We start from the raw sequence: 15,449 nt of genomic DNA on the forward strand, positions 1-15,449 counted from the left end.
CTATTAAAAAGTTAAACTTGTAATCAGTGAGTTTAATAACGGATTTGGTCAGGCCACGACAAAACAGTTAGATAAGGAAAACTTGCATCACAAAGTCACTAAACAGTACTTATTAAGTATCTGAAGGCTTTCACTAGCCTCATGATTTTATTTTTTAATGACTATACAATTAGTTTTCTTCACTGTAAGAAATATCAGGCAACTGAATTATGGAGTCAGAAGTCCATGAATATGTTCATAAAGGCTCACATACTGTGTTCCAATATGCATTTGCTAATGACTGACAGATCCATGGATCCGACTCCTGTTTGCACCCAGTACTGTCATTCCTTCACACACCTGAACCACTCTGACAGCTCCCACCTCCCCTTACTGCTTCCCCTCCAGTCCCTTTTATTTCCCACTCCCTCTACTGCCTTTTCCCAAAAGCCTCAAGCTTGCTAATAGCTCCAGCCACTACTCCCCACTACCAACACTTGGCAGTTCCCACTCCTGAAACACTTTCCACCTAAGGCCTGCCATTCCCAGACAGTTCTGCCTGCCACCTCCATTGCCCTCCTTCTCAAGCTTGAATCTCTCAGACTTTGGCTACTTCTCCACTCCCTTTATTTAAATCCTCACACAGGCCTGAATGGCCCTGTTAACTTTACTGCCTTCTCTCCAAGTCCTGAAGCTCCCTGATGGTTCAGTATGATATATGAGGTGCTGGCAGGCACCAAAGCAAAATGGACATTTCAGCCTCTACCACTGAAGGGATTAACAGAGTTATGGTTTCCATGGTGATTATGTTTTTCCCCAGCTGGTGGAATAAACCCTATTCTTTCAGAATATTATTTTATATTTATATAGTGACTTGTATACCAAAGCACTTTACAAAAATATATTATACATACGTGTATGTGTGTCTCTCTCTCTAGCTCTAGATATATGAGAGAGAGAGAGAGAGCGCGCGCGCGCGCCCACATGTGCCATCTCAGGAACAGAAAGTGACAGTTATCTATTCACTTGACATAACAGTGGTGAGAAAATCTTGGCCAAGGGTGGGGTCAGACACTTGTCAATTCAAAAAGCCCCACGGCATCTTTAATATCCATGCAAATACCTCAGTTTTCAACATCTCATCGGAAAGACCCCTCACACAATACACTGCATGGAACTCAGTGTAACCACTTCGTGATGGAAAGCTGAGCGAGCCCTGTCATGGGCTAGATTGCAAGACTGAGGTCTCAAAGGGAGTTCACTTGTCTTAAAAGCAATGGGGAGTACTTGTAACATGTGGTGGAGAATTGGGTCCCTGGTTTCACAGGGTAGCAGAAAGAGGATGTAGGTATTACAAACATGAGGTTTGCAATGCTCTAAAGCTAGAGATGGAAACCTGGGTTTAAAAGTCATCAAGTTTTTGTTAGCTGCAGTTAAAAGCATAAGTGGTTGTGTTTTAGTGACGTTTCCCAACACATTTTAAAAAGCTCAAAACATGATGTTAAAACAAGAGATTAGAGAAAGTCATTATTATTCAGGACACAATGCTCCTTGGCACAAGGGATTACACACACTACTCTACTGGAGAGCTACAGCTCACACATCCTTCTGCAGCCTGTTATAAATTTAACTAAAAATAAAATGTTTTTCTTACTAACGGAGAGAGAAGTAGGAACATCTACTGCCTAAATAGCGAAACCAGAAAAAAAGAACACTGTTTGAACGGCACTGTAACAAATTGCCTTGAGTCCTCTGCAGATGACACTCATTGTTGCTTCAGCCTTTTAATGAAGATTTGGGAAACCAAGTAGGATTAATTATTGCACATATTCAGAATGAGTACCAGCTTATTTGTCATTTAAATGATATAATGATGAGGAAGCTGCCAAAAAACAACCTTCCTCAGGTCTAAATTTCAAAGATAACTAGTTACCTTGTATCTGTTATATTTATTTTAAAATTCTGCTATCATATGTGTGAGTGTGAATCATTTTAAAAGAGAAACACCGAGACAGGTTGCCCTGTAAGTTCTTCAGACAAAATACCATGTAATGAAAATGAAATGTCCTCCATTGTCTAGTGTGGGATATGTGTGGGCACCTAACAACATTGGTTTTAAGGAAGCTTAACTTGCTCAGGATATTTCTGGCCAATAAGGGTCATCTGATTTTGAAAGGCTTCTGTCTTGTGCTTCATTGTTCAAGTAGGTCGTTCACTATCCTGCTGGACAATTCTAGAATAAAATCAGAACATCATAGATCTTTGAGTTTGCTTATGCAGTTGAACTTACCAGCACTCAGTTGTTACCTTGTGTCCTCTAGACTCTACTACTCTTACGGCAAACACAACACTAGATGTGCACACACACACACATCCCCTCTGTGTCTTCAGGTTGGTTTTTGGATGGATATGTCAGTGCTAAACTGAGCTCTGGCACCTTTGAAGACCACCAAGCACTGCTACTTTACATCTTCTAGATAGAACAGAGATGCTACCGGCCACTACTGCTGAATGAAGCTTACTGTGGATTGGAGCATCTCAATATCTCCTGTCCCAACATTTCTGCATGAGGGTTAGGTGACAGGCCAAATGACTTTATCCCTCAGAACACCCGTGCTATCAACTGAGAAAGCTTCCTGAGACCTCCGTGCTGGCAGAGGTGGTCATGACATAAGCCAAATTTTAGGCCATCTGTGGTGCCATATCACAGGAGGTGCCAAAAAATGTCACCTCCATGTGCTTGCTTGCCCTTTCTCTTCCTGTCTGCTGCTCCTGCCACCTCTGTGCTTCTGAAATGCCACCTCAGGCCAGCCAATAGCAGTTGTTTCTCTCCTCATCTTCTGCTTGCATCTCAGCACACATAGGTTACCTGCTTGCATCTCAGCACACATAGTGGGCAGACGAAATGCCTTGCACGCCCCACCACTGACAGACAATTAGTGCTGTAAAATAGATGCTATACAAGCAATGGCTAAAATATGTATCCTGTACCACTTGGAAATCCATGGCCTGGATAGGAGGATATTTTGGCCAGACAGAGCCCAGAAAGGGAGACAGAGAAAAACCTATGAGAAGGAGACTTAAAGGGAGGAGAAGGGGAGGGAAAAGCAGTCAAAAGAATGGAAAGATGCAGAAAGGGTAGCGAAGGGGAATACGGAAGGATGACAATGGGTAAGTGGAAAGAGTGTGTTTGTTCTGGGGTGTCCCAAATGGGGAATGTAAGAGTAAGGAGATGGAGGGAAAGGAGTGGGAAGTGAAAGGGAAAAGAGAATGGGGGACGAAAAGGTAACAAGGTGGGAGGGAGAGAGAGTAGTGGGGAAGGGCCTAGGAAACAGGGAGAGATAGGGACAGAATGGACTTGGGGAAGAGGAAGCAAAATAATAAAAGGGAAAACCAGGCAGAAAGATTAAAAGCAAAATAGAAAAGGAGAGAGAATGGGAGGAGGAAACAAAGTTATGGGAAAGACCTGCAAAAGGGGGACCCTACACAGCTTCAGACAAAAAGTATACATATGTTTGATTCATATTAATTCAATCCTCTGTACTAGGGCCCATTTGTTAGAATGTGATTAATTTAAGCGTTCCCAACACCACCTTTTTTTCTGGTGGGGACAGAGGTGGCAAAAAATTCTCCACTGTGCCTAAGACCATCTTGCCTACCTGCTTCTGCTGGATATTCTGAATGACAACACTTACTATTGCCACGCTATTCTGCCCGTGTAACTGATATGCAGGGCTGTGTTTGATAAGGTATCGCATTTTATAGCTTTGGGGATTATTGAATTAAGATACTCTACACAATGTACTCTACTCTACAACAAAACAAATATTCCACATTCTCTCATATGCAACAGCATGCTAAGGAAAAGTGCCCTCCCTCCTTGGTAATTCAAATAAACCACAGAACAAATTCACCGCTGGTGTAAGTGGGCACAACTCCCTTGAAATCACGGGACTGTACCCACACACTGCATGCTTCTCTCCTGTCCTCAATTCCACACCCAAATGCAAATAGCCAATACCACAGAATGAAAATATATCCTCAACAGGAATCAACCTCAAAATAATACAAAGTCATATTTTAGTCATCATAAACCTTTCAGCATAAAACATTCTGCAAGATATGTTTCAATTATAAAAACCCTGCTGGAATAAGGCTCAATTTCTTTAAATAATTGGTGACCCAAATTGCCTACCTATGTAGCAGAGGGAGCCTACTCCTTCATTGACTTCCTGTCCATTACTCTCTTGGATTCCTGCAGCACATTCTCCCCAGAGGTCTGACTAGCTGCATGAACTTGTGTCCTCATCTTGTAAGAGACCCTTCTTGACAACCTCTTATTTTAGTTGATGAGTCAGAGAAGGCAGGATTCTCTCTGCAATTCATTTTATCTCTTCCCACAATGTTACTGTAAATTTCAGAAGAGAGGGGGTAGTGCTAGAGCAGAAACAGAACTGATCTACTGCTGTTTCCTCTCTGTTCCAGAAGGAAGTAGGCTCCATGGATGGTGGCTGGCCCCTGGAACACCCACGGGACTCTAGAGGTCCACAGTCTCGTGCACTACTCTGAATCACAGAAGGAAGCACCTCCCTCTATAGCAGACTGGGATTTCTCTGCTAGGCATTCAGCAGACTTGCCTTTTTAAGTCTGTGCTCCGCCCAGCTCTGAATTGGAATCAGGAACTATGCTGAGAGACTCTGAACCTGCTGATTGAGAACCTGAAACAGTGAATACACATGCACCTAGCTTTGCTCATGTAAGTAGTCCCACTGAATTTCCATTTAATTCAGTGGAACTGCCTCATGAGAGTAAATTCTGCACAAATATGCATGTTGGCCCTTCATACTGCCATCAGTGGTGGGTTTTTTCCCTGGATGACTCACTGATGCTCAGGTGGATGGGGATTTTCAGGCAATCATGAACTGCAATAACTGGGACACAGGCCTCTCCTTCAGAGATTGATTGATTGGTGATCCCTCGATTAGAGGATGATCTCTACCATGGATTTACATATGGGTCCTGAGATGACTCAGGAGTCCAATGCAAGATGTTATTTCCCATGGTAGAAGCCTGCACATGATTTCTTTTAACGTGGGGAAGCTGGTGCGCCTACAGCGACAACGTAATCATGACAAGTTGGAGGTCTTGGCCGCAGTGGCAGGGAAAGTCCAAGACAACTGGAGATCTCCACTTGCTGCAGCCTTCATCTGCTTTCAGAGCCACTGAGAGCTGAGGACCCTCTTCCACCTGATCCACCACTGAGGACTTGCGGGATTGGACCGTGCTTTGTCTGGGATCTCCCCTCAGACCTGTTTCTCTGGGGAGACCCTACCAGGAACATGACACTCCCGACAACTTAGCTCTCTCCTTCAGAGAATAACCTTCCCCAAAAACAATGGTAGGAAAGAGGTTATCATCCCCCATCCCTTGGCAGGAACTAAGGAGTCTGATGTGGAAACTTTTCACCCTCCATCACTCCATCTTCGGCAGGTCCATCCTGGGACACGGCCTTTCTTATCAAATGTGCTACAAAAGCAAAGGCAAGAAGGAACCAGTCAGGATATATGGCCGCTGCTGTAACGAAGTGTGGGGCTTTTAAAGGACATGTGACTGCTGGATAGAAGGAATCTCATAGCAAGATGAAGGAGGCTGTGAATGTCTGGGTCAGAAGAGGTGAATACAATTGGCAGGCTAATGCTGCCTCTGATCAATGGCTGAGGTTTCCCATTGGGGGTTGGCGGATGTGAATCACACCTTAAGCTTGATTTTGGAGTGAGCTGCATTAAGCCACAAAATATTTGTTGTTTGGGACTTTGGAGGATAAAGGAAACTGGCCTGGGATGACACTTGATGCAGGGTATTAAACAGCATACCCAAAATAAAAATAAAACCAAAACCATAAAAGAAAAACAACATTAACTAGGAAGGCTTCTTAAAGGAACAGGACTGGCTGAGAAAGATGATTGCTGCCTGAGAAGTCCAGATGAGGTAACATTTTATCCCCCCAAAAACCTCTGTAACAATTTAATTTACTTTGTTTGCAGGTGCAGTATTGGGCCTAGAGATAGTGACACAGATCCTTTGCTTGTGTAAACTGGTGTAGCTACATGAGATTCCAGCTGCTTTATAACTACCGAGGATCTGACTTGATATGCTTCCTCATGGGGTCCACATAAGATGTTACTCTTGCATTAGAAGGCAGCTGGTCTCCTGAGAACCAGGAAGACAGAACCGTGGCATTTGGGGCCTTCTGCTGTGTCAGCTAAGTCAAATCCCAACTTATTTTTATATTTTGGAATTAAAGGTCCATGATATGCATTAAAAGACCAGACCAATTGGTCCACTGATAAATTTGAGAATCAGAGAACATACAAGAACCACTGCCTCTCCTGCATTTGTAATGAAAAAAACATAGAAGGACATCCAGTAATAAAAGGACATCTCAGTCAACATCTCTGCAAGTGCCTGTGACAGGACGTTCATAAAAAAAGGCATGTATGTTTTTGGGGAAAGAAAGGGAGTCTGATTTTTTTTAATAGAGTAATTTATATTGGCAGAAAAGTTTTCCATCTTTCCTCCTTTGGCTTCATTTCTATGTAGACTTTTTTGGTAACAGAATACTTTTCAAATACTAACAATGATTGTATACAGAAAATAGAACCATTATTTTTTTAAAAAATTCAGAGTTATAATTGAATATAATCTAGTAATAACAAACCATTATGCTCTGACATTCTCCCACAAGGAGTGAAAAAATTTAATTCAGAGCAAGATAGTATCCAGAGGAAACATCAGAGGGACAGACTTGAATGGATAAAGAAAAACAATTCAGGTGTGAACAAATAGATTTGTAAACCCCTCAGGGATTAGCAGTGTTACCTAAAGCCCCATGAATGATGAGGTCACTGAAAGATATGGTGTAAGCTGAGAAAAGAGGGGAATGACCAAAAGACAGATCCCTGAAGTAAACACACACCGGGTGAAAAGACTAGGACCACCTACAGAAGGAGACACTGAAGCAACGATCATAGAGATAGATCAGTATCATGATAGCACAGGAAGGACAAGATGCCAAAAAACGGTGTGAATAACAGTGTTAAAAGCACAAAAAGGTCAGGAGGAGGAGTAGAGATAGTGTTTAATGAAGACAAAGTCAAGTGAGCAGCCATTTCATTGACAGGGAGAACTGATCTATGTCTGAAGGTCAAACAAGATCAGATGGCAAGAGTGCAGGAAGCTAAGAGAGCAGATGGGGCAACAATACAGAAGGATAATCCACCATCCACCAATATCTGCGTCACTGAATTCTCTCCATTTGATATTGAAGAAGTCTGTGGTGTGTATTCACATGAGATACTTTGGGAGAGGGGTAGGAAAAGGGTAAGGAGATAAAGACTTATTTCATGACCTTTAAAGATTCTTATTGCTTCTTCATAACACCACCCTCAAGGCTCATTATTTTAAATCAGCCGAGAAAAATGTCACCACCCTTGCCACGCTATGTTCCGCAGAGCCTCTTGTTGAATTTCCCCCTAGTGGGAGAGAGACACAGATGCTCAAAATGTTTCTAGGACTACAAGTAAAAAACCTTTAAATAACAGCTGGGTACGTGCAGCTTGGGATGAATGCATTATCCTTTCCAAGCTAGGATAATAAGATCCCAAAGAAATTCAGTTTCTGATTTAGGCTCTTCTAGAAAAATTCATCACTTGTAGAATAGAAATCAGAAAGTCTTGAACAAAGATTGAAGTGCAATTTGAAAGACAAACAAAACGATATTACAGCAAAATGGAACTATAAACCGGAAAAAGGCTGTTCTCCGTCAGCATTTAATGCTACATACAATATGCCCTTTAGTGATATAGTACTAGCCAATATTCAAAGCCAACGTAGAATCTATTGACAGTCTCAACACTTACTGGGCTCTTTAGCTGCGCACATATAGTCATGTATTACCCTTTACCAATGGCTTTCAGAATGATTTTATGTTAGTTTTAAATATGGCTTGTTTCTAGCCATCTGCCTCCAACGCTCAGGTAAATTGGACCCTCAGCACACACAGCCTCAGACTCCTACCTAACTACACTGAAACCTGTACAAGAGACCTGCCTTGAAGTATCTCCACATGTACTGCATATAATTCCCATCTCCACCTTTATCAGAGATCGCTGAAGACAAGTTTCACTTTTTTGCAGGCTAAGTTAGAAATACTATTCTCCTATGGTCTAAGCATGGTGGGGGTAAAAGGAGGATTCAGTACTGCCATTCCATCCCTGTTGTGATTTCTGTCAACCTGGCTCAATGTACTCAGTTGAGCGTGGCACATTGTAACCAACAGGGATTTCAGTGACTCCTGTATCATTAACACAACACTTTGGGTTCCCTCTGGCAGTCAAACTCCAGGGGTCATATTGTCCCCCACAGGATAAAAATAATTTCAACTGAAGTCTGTGGGAGTTACTCTCATCCCGAGTATGTGGGTAGAGTGTTTGTCCCAATGGAAACAATCAGCAACCATTTCACATTCACCTTGTTGAGAGAGAGATTTAAGCAAGTCAGCCCCAAAACCTAAAGGAGGAAAAGTAAGCAAGGGGCTGTGAGGTATGGCACAAATCATAAGAAGGGCAATGGGGCTTGCTCATCATATGGAAGAATGATGATCTTTGCAAAGAGACATGAACAAACCGAGAGAATCTTTCAAGAACTCACTGGCTCACATTCTCTCTCTACCTCATTCATTTTGATTTGAAACTGGTCACTGAACTCAAGGCTTTCACAGTGCTACGACTTTTCTAGAATAGTCCGGAGCTACTTTGCTATATGACAGTTACTGTCAAAGAAAGTAGCTCCAAAAGAAATGAATGCTTAAATAAACAAGGTTTTATCTCAATATCAATTCTCTTAGGGCAGCTTTCGTTCTTCTTGCCAACAGTAGCAGCTGTAAATTAATGGACTGTGTTCAGACACACATGTACACACAAACCGACCTCCCAAGTAGAAAGTTTTTATCTGTAGCCTTTTCTCTGGTAAAGGACCAGGCCCTTTCAGAATGGTTAGTATGCTTTCTGCCTATTAACCCCGGCTATTCTAATTTTGTTCACACACTAGGGACGTGATCATTAATATTAACAAAGGCATTAGGGGCAATGGGAGTTCAAGTCCTATTCAGGAAAGAGTGACAAGAAGGCAGTGCCAGTCACACAAAGCGGTGCTAAATTTGAATATTTAATGAAAAATATTATGTATGCAAACTCCATAGCACACAGTTAAGTCTTTATGGAACAAAAACTCTCTGAAAAATAAAAAGAATACCCCTCCTTTACTCCCCTCTCCAAACAAGAGAAGAAATTTGAAAGTTTTCTGGCCATTAGTGTGACGACTGATTGCTGTCTTGAAAACACTATCTTCCTTGAGTTATGCCTATCGAAAGATGCCTTAGCACCAGCTACCAATGTGCCAGCTTCATTTAGGCTGAATTCTAAGTACCTAGCTTCACTGCATCTGCAAAGTGGAAGAAGGAAACCATTTTCTCGCACCTGTTCAAAAAAAAAAAATCTTTGAATAAACTTTAAAGGGCTTTCGCACAGCGCTGCAGCCATGGCCCCAAGATATTGATTTCTCTTTGACTGAATTTACCATCTCACTGTGGAAAAAATCTGTAGCTGAGTGCTGCATGTAATTAATTTGATTTGCTTTACACAAAATACCTCTTAACACCAGTAGAGTAGAAAATATTTAAGTAACTGACCAGGCACTTCGTTTTCTGTGAGCTTGGTGAAATAAAAAAAGCAGAGCTTCTTTCCCACCATCAATTTTCCTTGACAGCCCATCTTCTTTCTGTGTTATCTCTCTCAGCCTTTTATGAGGAAGGCCTCAGAAAAAGATGTGCTACAGTTAAAGGGCTGCTGTCACTGCAAGACTATCTAGAAGAAAAGTATTGCCTGGGACCACAAGAGAGCTTAAAAAGATAATTACTATGGCTGTGAATGGTTAGAGGCATGTTTTGTTTGTACGGGACTGGAGAAAAAATTGTAAATCCAAATCTCCTTTTCTTTAATAATTCACATCCAGTCTGATAAAAGGATGAGATTTGCTGCCTCTATAAATCAGATATGGAAAGTGAACACACATCTAGAACTCCAACAAACAGACTTGGCTTTCCAGGTTGAAAAGTGTGCTGTAATTTTAATAGGGTCCTGTTCGAGGTTTCTGTTCATTTCTTTTCAAGCGAATATTTGAAGGAAAAAATATTTGGGTCTAACAGTCAATTGCCTTGCACCCCCTTGTTGTAGTAATTTACACCAGTGCAAAAAGAGTGAAAAATGCTACCTACTATTCCAGCGTTTTAACTCATTTTGCATTGCATAATTCAGGGCAACAGAGAATCGGGCCCTTTAACTTCAGCGTGAAACATGTCCCAAACATTTGTAAAATTGACTGAAGTCATTTTGACATTTTAGCACACAAATAAATTGTACTAGTTTTGTTACTGAGAAATAGTCACAGACCTAAATACCTTTCCTACATGATCGAGATATATATTCATCTTTTTTCTTTGCCTTCTCCCGTCAATTGGATTGGCGACACTTGTTCTTTGTCTCTACGCATTCTTGTCAAATGTGTCTTCCAAGCTAACACCAACCTTTACATCCTCCTCCAGCATCTCAACCCACCTTTTTCTAAGATCTTACTCACTGTCTTTGTCTCATGACTACGGAAGTAATATATCTATGTTCTCTCCAACCAACATATCCACATTTTTTCTTCTCACATGACCAAGCCCTCTCAGTCTATACTCCCTCACAGTTTTTCCATGATGGGGATTACCTGCATCATGGCTCAGACTGTTTCACTGCCTATCAGCTTTCATCTTAACCAGCATCCACCTGATCAGCCTCATTTTGACAACACAAAGCAGTCCTTCCTTATTAGGCCACCCATGATGTATGGGTCAGAAAGCTGGCCAATCATGATCTTGTACACTTTGTACTTAAGTTTACTTGGCATACTCTTTTTGAAGAGAATTCCCACCATCTCCCTCCATTTACACGAAGCGCTCTTCATGGGGCTCTAACATCCACATCCCCATCGTGGCTCAACACTCAACCAATCAGGATATATAACGTATGAAATTTTTTTTGTGATTTTGCTTTTAGACTTGCTAATCTAATAGGTGACATGACAAGGGAAGAAATAAATGTACCCCCTTTTTCTTTATGTTTGATATATAAAAAAGGCCTACGTTTGTTATATTATGGTGGTTCTCTCCCCACTCCCCCATCCCTCCTACTTTTTTTTTTAAAACTTAAGATATATCAAGAGGGCCAAATCTAGTCTCACCTAATTTTACTAGAAGATTTGTTGGCGTTCTAAGATGTAGACTTTGACATCTCTCAGTCATAATTACAAAGGGGGAAGGAGTTGAATCTTTAATATTTTTTCTCCCTATTGTTTTAAAGTGTTTGAGTTAAATACCCACTAAAAACAAAAAATAATTTGAAATGGTGACTAAAATTGTTTTTGTCCTCAATCAGATTTAAGTGTGTGGTTTAGCTGATACTTCAATCATATCAGCTCTTTAGTTGTCAGAGTTTTCCAGGAAAAGTGCTGTAGGCAAGAAACTTGATTTTTGTTTATAAAACCCAAAGCCTTTCAGACCTTCACGTATCAAAAATAAGCAAAACAGGCCACAAATTCAAGTTTATAAATCACAAGGGGGTTGAGGATGGGAAGGAACAAACCCATTCCCTTTTCCTTTGCAGATCTTTTTTTTTTTAAATTGGGGCTTACTCAAGACCATGGTATATTGCAGAGTATCTGAGGAAATACCCGCTTGCAGTCAGCAAATATGTCCTGATGTAGTCAAATAATCACTGAGCTTCTTGGTATACCTTGTAGTCCCTTAAGATATATTTTGAGATTTTCCATTTAAAATATTATTGGATGCAGTCATTTTTTTCCGCAAGCAGTCAACTCTGCTTATAAAACCTACTGATAAGATCTCAGCTTCAAGAGGACAATGGACCTTTAAAATTATACACTCAATTAATGAAACTGGTGAACACAGAGTAGCTGTTTTATGTTTGGATTAAATCTACTCTGGATTTTTTTGTCAAATATTATAGTTTGAAAACAGGCAAAATACTGAACTGATGGATGCCTCAATCTATAAAAAATGAAAGCTAGCTCCTACAAAAGGATCTGCCTGAATAGTGCGCTCAGGTGGATCAAAAAGGATATTTTTATTATAAGATTTATTTAGCCACTGGAGGCAGTATGGTTTGGTTATTAGGACAGAGGAGACCTGTGCCTGTCTGGGGAAAATGACTCACTATGTTACTTTGTTCAAGTCACATAACGCCATTTTTGCATCTATAAGATGGAAATAAAATATTTGCCCACCTTTTGTAAAGCACCTTCAGATGAATGACTCTGCATACTGCGATTTTTGTAACCAACTGGCTAATACATTTGTTTATCATAGATCTTTACTCAACACAGAATCAGAACTGCTCAGCTGTTTCTCATAACCTCTATTCTAGTGAAAAGTAGAGGAGATTCTCCTTTAGCTCAAGAGGCCTTTTGTAACAGGGGGATTCAAATTCTATCTCCACTCTCACCAGAAAATTCCAAGTGGCCCTGGTGTTCGGCATTGTGACAACATTACAGTTCCCAGTCATCCATGGATATATTACTTTAGTGTTTTTTATATTTGTAACATATGCCAATCCACAATAAGCTCTAATAGAGTAAGCTTGGTGTGGCAACACTGAAGAGGTAACCATGGTTGCAAAAGTGTTGAGTTGGAGGAAAGTAATCTGAACTAGGCCTAGATTACAGTTTCATAAAACAAATATTACTGAAATGAAATATAAACCGTTTTCTAGTCAGTTGCTACCAAACTGAAAATGTACTCTATGACAACAGTGCTTCAAAAGGAGATGGGCATCAACAAGTGTCATGGAAGATGTCTTATTTAATGATCTAACTGCAAAAATTGCAGTGCTATTAAATGTACAGCTATTGCAACAGGAAGTACTGGACACACAACAATTTTAGTCTGACTGGAAGAAGAGTTCTAATTGTTACTTTTGGAAGTTGCTCCATTTTAAAACTTCAATTTACTTTACAATTTGCACTTTTCCCACTTAAATTAAAACAACTCTATCAAACTAGTTTTGTTAACTGGATGATATAGGATGGAGCCTCACTTGTGTGAACTGAGGGGATTCAGTTCCAGTTCTCTCAGAGTTATTCCAGAATAGATATTCCTGATTGAGTCCATCTGTGAACGCTCTTATTCCAGAATCCCTGTGTTTTATTCCAAATTAACTTAATCTACTATGTATTAAGCTAAATCAGAATAATGTACTCTCAAGGCTTGTCTACACATGGAAGTTAATCTGGAATAAAGCAGGTTATGAATTTCAAGTGGATTAACTAGTTCTGATTATTTCCACATTTACAGCCACATATGGAGTGAATCAAGAAGAGTTATTCTGGGACAACTCCCCATGTAGACAAGCACTTATTCTGAAATAAGAGCATCCCCACATGGATTTTATAGGAATAGTTAGGCCACTCTAAATTCACACCCTACCTTATTTCAGATTAGATTTCATGCGTAGCAAAGCCTTGGGTAAATAGAAAGGGGGAAACGGAGATCTGAGTTCAATTCTTGATTCTATGGGGCTTCCTGTATGACTTTGGCTGAACCACTTAATCTCTTTTGCTAGGATTTTGAGAAAAGTCAGAATTTGTCACTGAATGAGCAATGAAATTCAATGGGAGTCAGAGCCTAACTTCCTTAGGCTCCTTTGGAAATTCCAGCCTCCGTGCCTGCATTTCCTGTCTGTAAAATGAGGATATCACTTTCTTTCTTACACCCTTTGTCTGGTCTATGTAGACACTACACTCTTCAGGGTAAGGGCTAGCCTTATTATCTGTTTGTTCAATGCCTCCCATAACCAGGCCTTGATCTCAGTTGGGACATTTAGGTGCTACTGTAATAGAGATAAAAGGAAGGATACTTTTGAGATATTGCTGCCCCATCCCTTCCAAGCTCTGGAACCCATGCAAAGCCTCTCAGCAGTGTTGAAGCTCTCACCACTCTGTGGCACCTTCCCTTCCATTCCCTATGAATTTCCCTGCAGAAATCTAACTGAGAATTAATACTGCTGAAAAGACCATCAACGCCTTCTGGGTCTCCTTTGCTACTGCACAGTATCAGCAGATTCGACCAAGGATATCATGGATTTCTGCTACCAGTGGGAAACAGGAGCTAGCAGAGTATCCTGGAGGTGCTTTCTGCCTCAATGGTACATCCTTCTCCACCAGTTCCCTGGATCCACACAGTAGGGAGGTCGAAACTGCAGTCTAACGCTAAGCCCCTCAACAATTGCCTAGAAACTAAGTTTTGCAGAACCTCTGGCCCTCTCCCATGGGTTCCTCCCAGAGAGGCTGTCAAGGTTCCTTCCCCATTCTGAACTCTAGGGTACAGATGTGGGGACCTGCATGAAAGACCCCCTAAGCTTATTCTTACCAGTTTAGGTTAAAACTTCCCCAAGGTAAAAACTTTTACCTTTTGTCCTTGGACCTTATGCTGCCACCACCAAGCGTGTTAAACAAAGAACAGGGAAAGAGCCCACTTGGAGACGTCTTCCCCCTAAAATATTCCCCGAAGTCCTACACCCCCTTTCCTGGGGAAGGCTTGATAAAAATCCTCACCAATTTGCATAGGTGAACACAGTCCCAAACCCTTGGATCTTAAGAACAATGAAAAAGCAATCAGGTTCTTAAAAGAAGAATTGTAATTAAAGTAAAAGAATCACCTCTGTAATCAGGATGGTGAGTACCTTACAGGGTAAGTAGATTCAAAACAGAGATTCCCTCTAGGCAAAACCTTAAGTTACAAAAAGACACAAAAACAGGAATATACATCCCATTCAGCACAACTTATTTACCAGCCATTTAAATGAAACAGAAATTTAACGCATATCTAGCTAGATTACTTACTAAATTCTAAGACTCCATTCCTTTTCTGTTCCTGGCAAAAGCATCACACAGACAGACAGACCGACCGACCCTTTGTCCCCTCACCCACCTCTCCAGCTTTGAAAGTAACTTGTCTCTCATTGGTCATTTTGGTCAGGTGCCAGCGAGGTTATCCTAGCTTCTTAACCCTTTGCAGGTGAAAGGGTTTTGCCTCTGGCCAGGATGGATTTTATAGTTCTGTATACAGAAAGGTGGTTAGCCGTCCCTTTATATTTATGACAGAGGCATAGTTCTATCTTAACGTAATTGGTTGAAAATTAAAATATCAGAATAACTAATAACTTTATGCTTTAATCTACACACAGCTTTTAGGCCAAACATACCAGGGAATTAGAAATTACAGCAGTAGCTCAAATAAACTATAAAGATTGAATAGCTTTTTTTTTAAACGCTAATGAAGTTTAAAAGCTGCCTCA

At 40.8% G+C, this 15,449-nt stretch overlaps 1 long non-coding RNA gene across 1 annotated transcript in view; it reads right to left on the minus strand.

Moving 5' to 3' along the window:
* Window positions 1-1,585: 1,585 nt before the first annotated feature.
* Window positions 1,586-15,449, minus strand: part of LOC122466369 — a 140,427-nt gene continuing 126,563 nt past the window's right edge. The window contains exon 3 of the long non-coding RNA XR_006291797.1: window positions 1,586-2,212. This is a non-coding gene — a long non-coding RNA (uncharacterized LOC122466369). The remainder of the gene's footprint in view (window positions 2,213-15,449) is intronic.

Source organism: Chelonia mydas, chromosome 6 (assembly GCF_015237465.2).
Source record: "Chelonia mydas isolate rCheMyd1 chromosome 6, rCheMyd1.pri.v2, whole genome shotgun sequence".
NCBI lineage: Eukaryota > Metazoa > Chordata > Testudines > Cheloniidae > Chelonia > Chelonia mydas.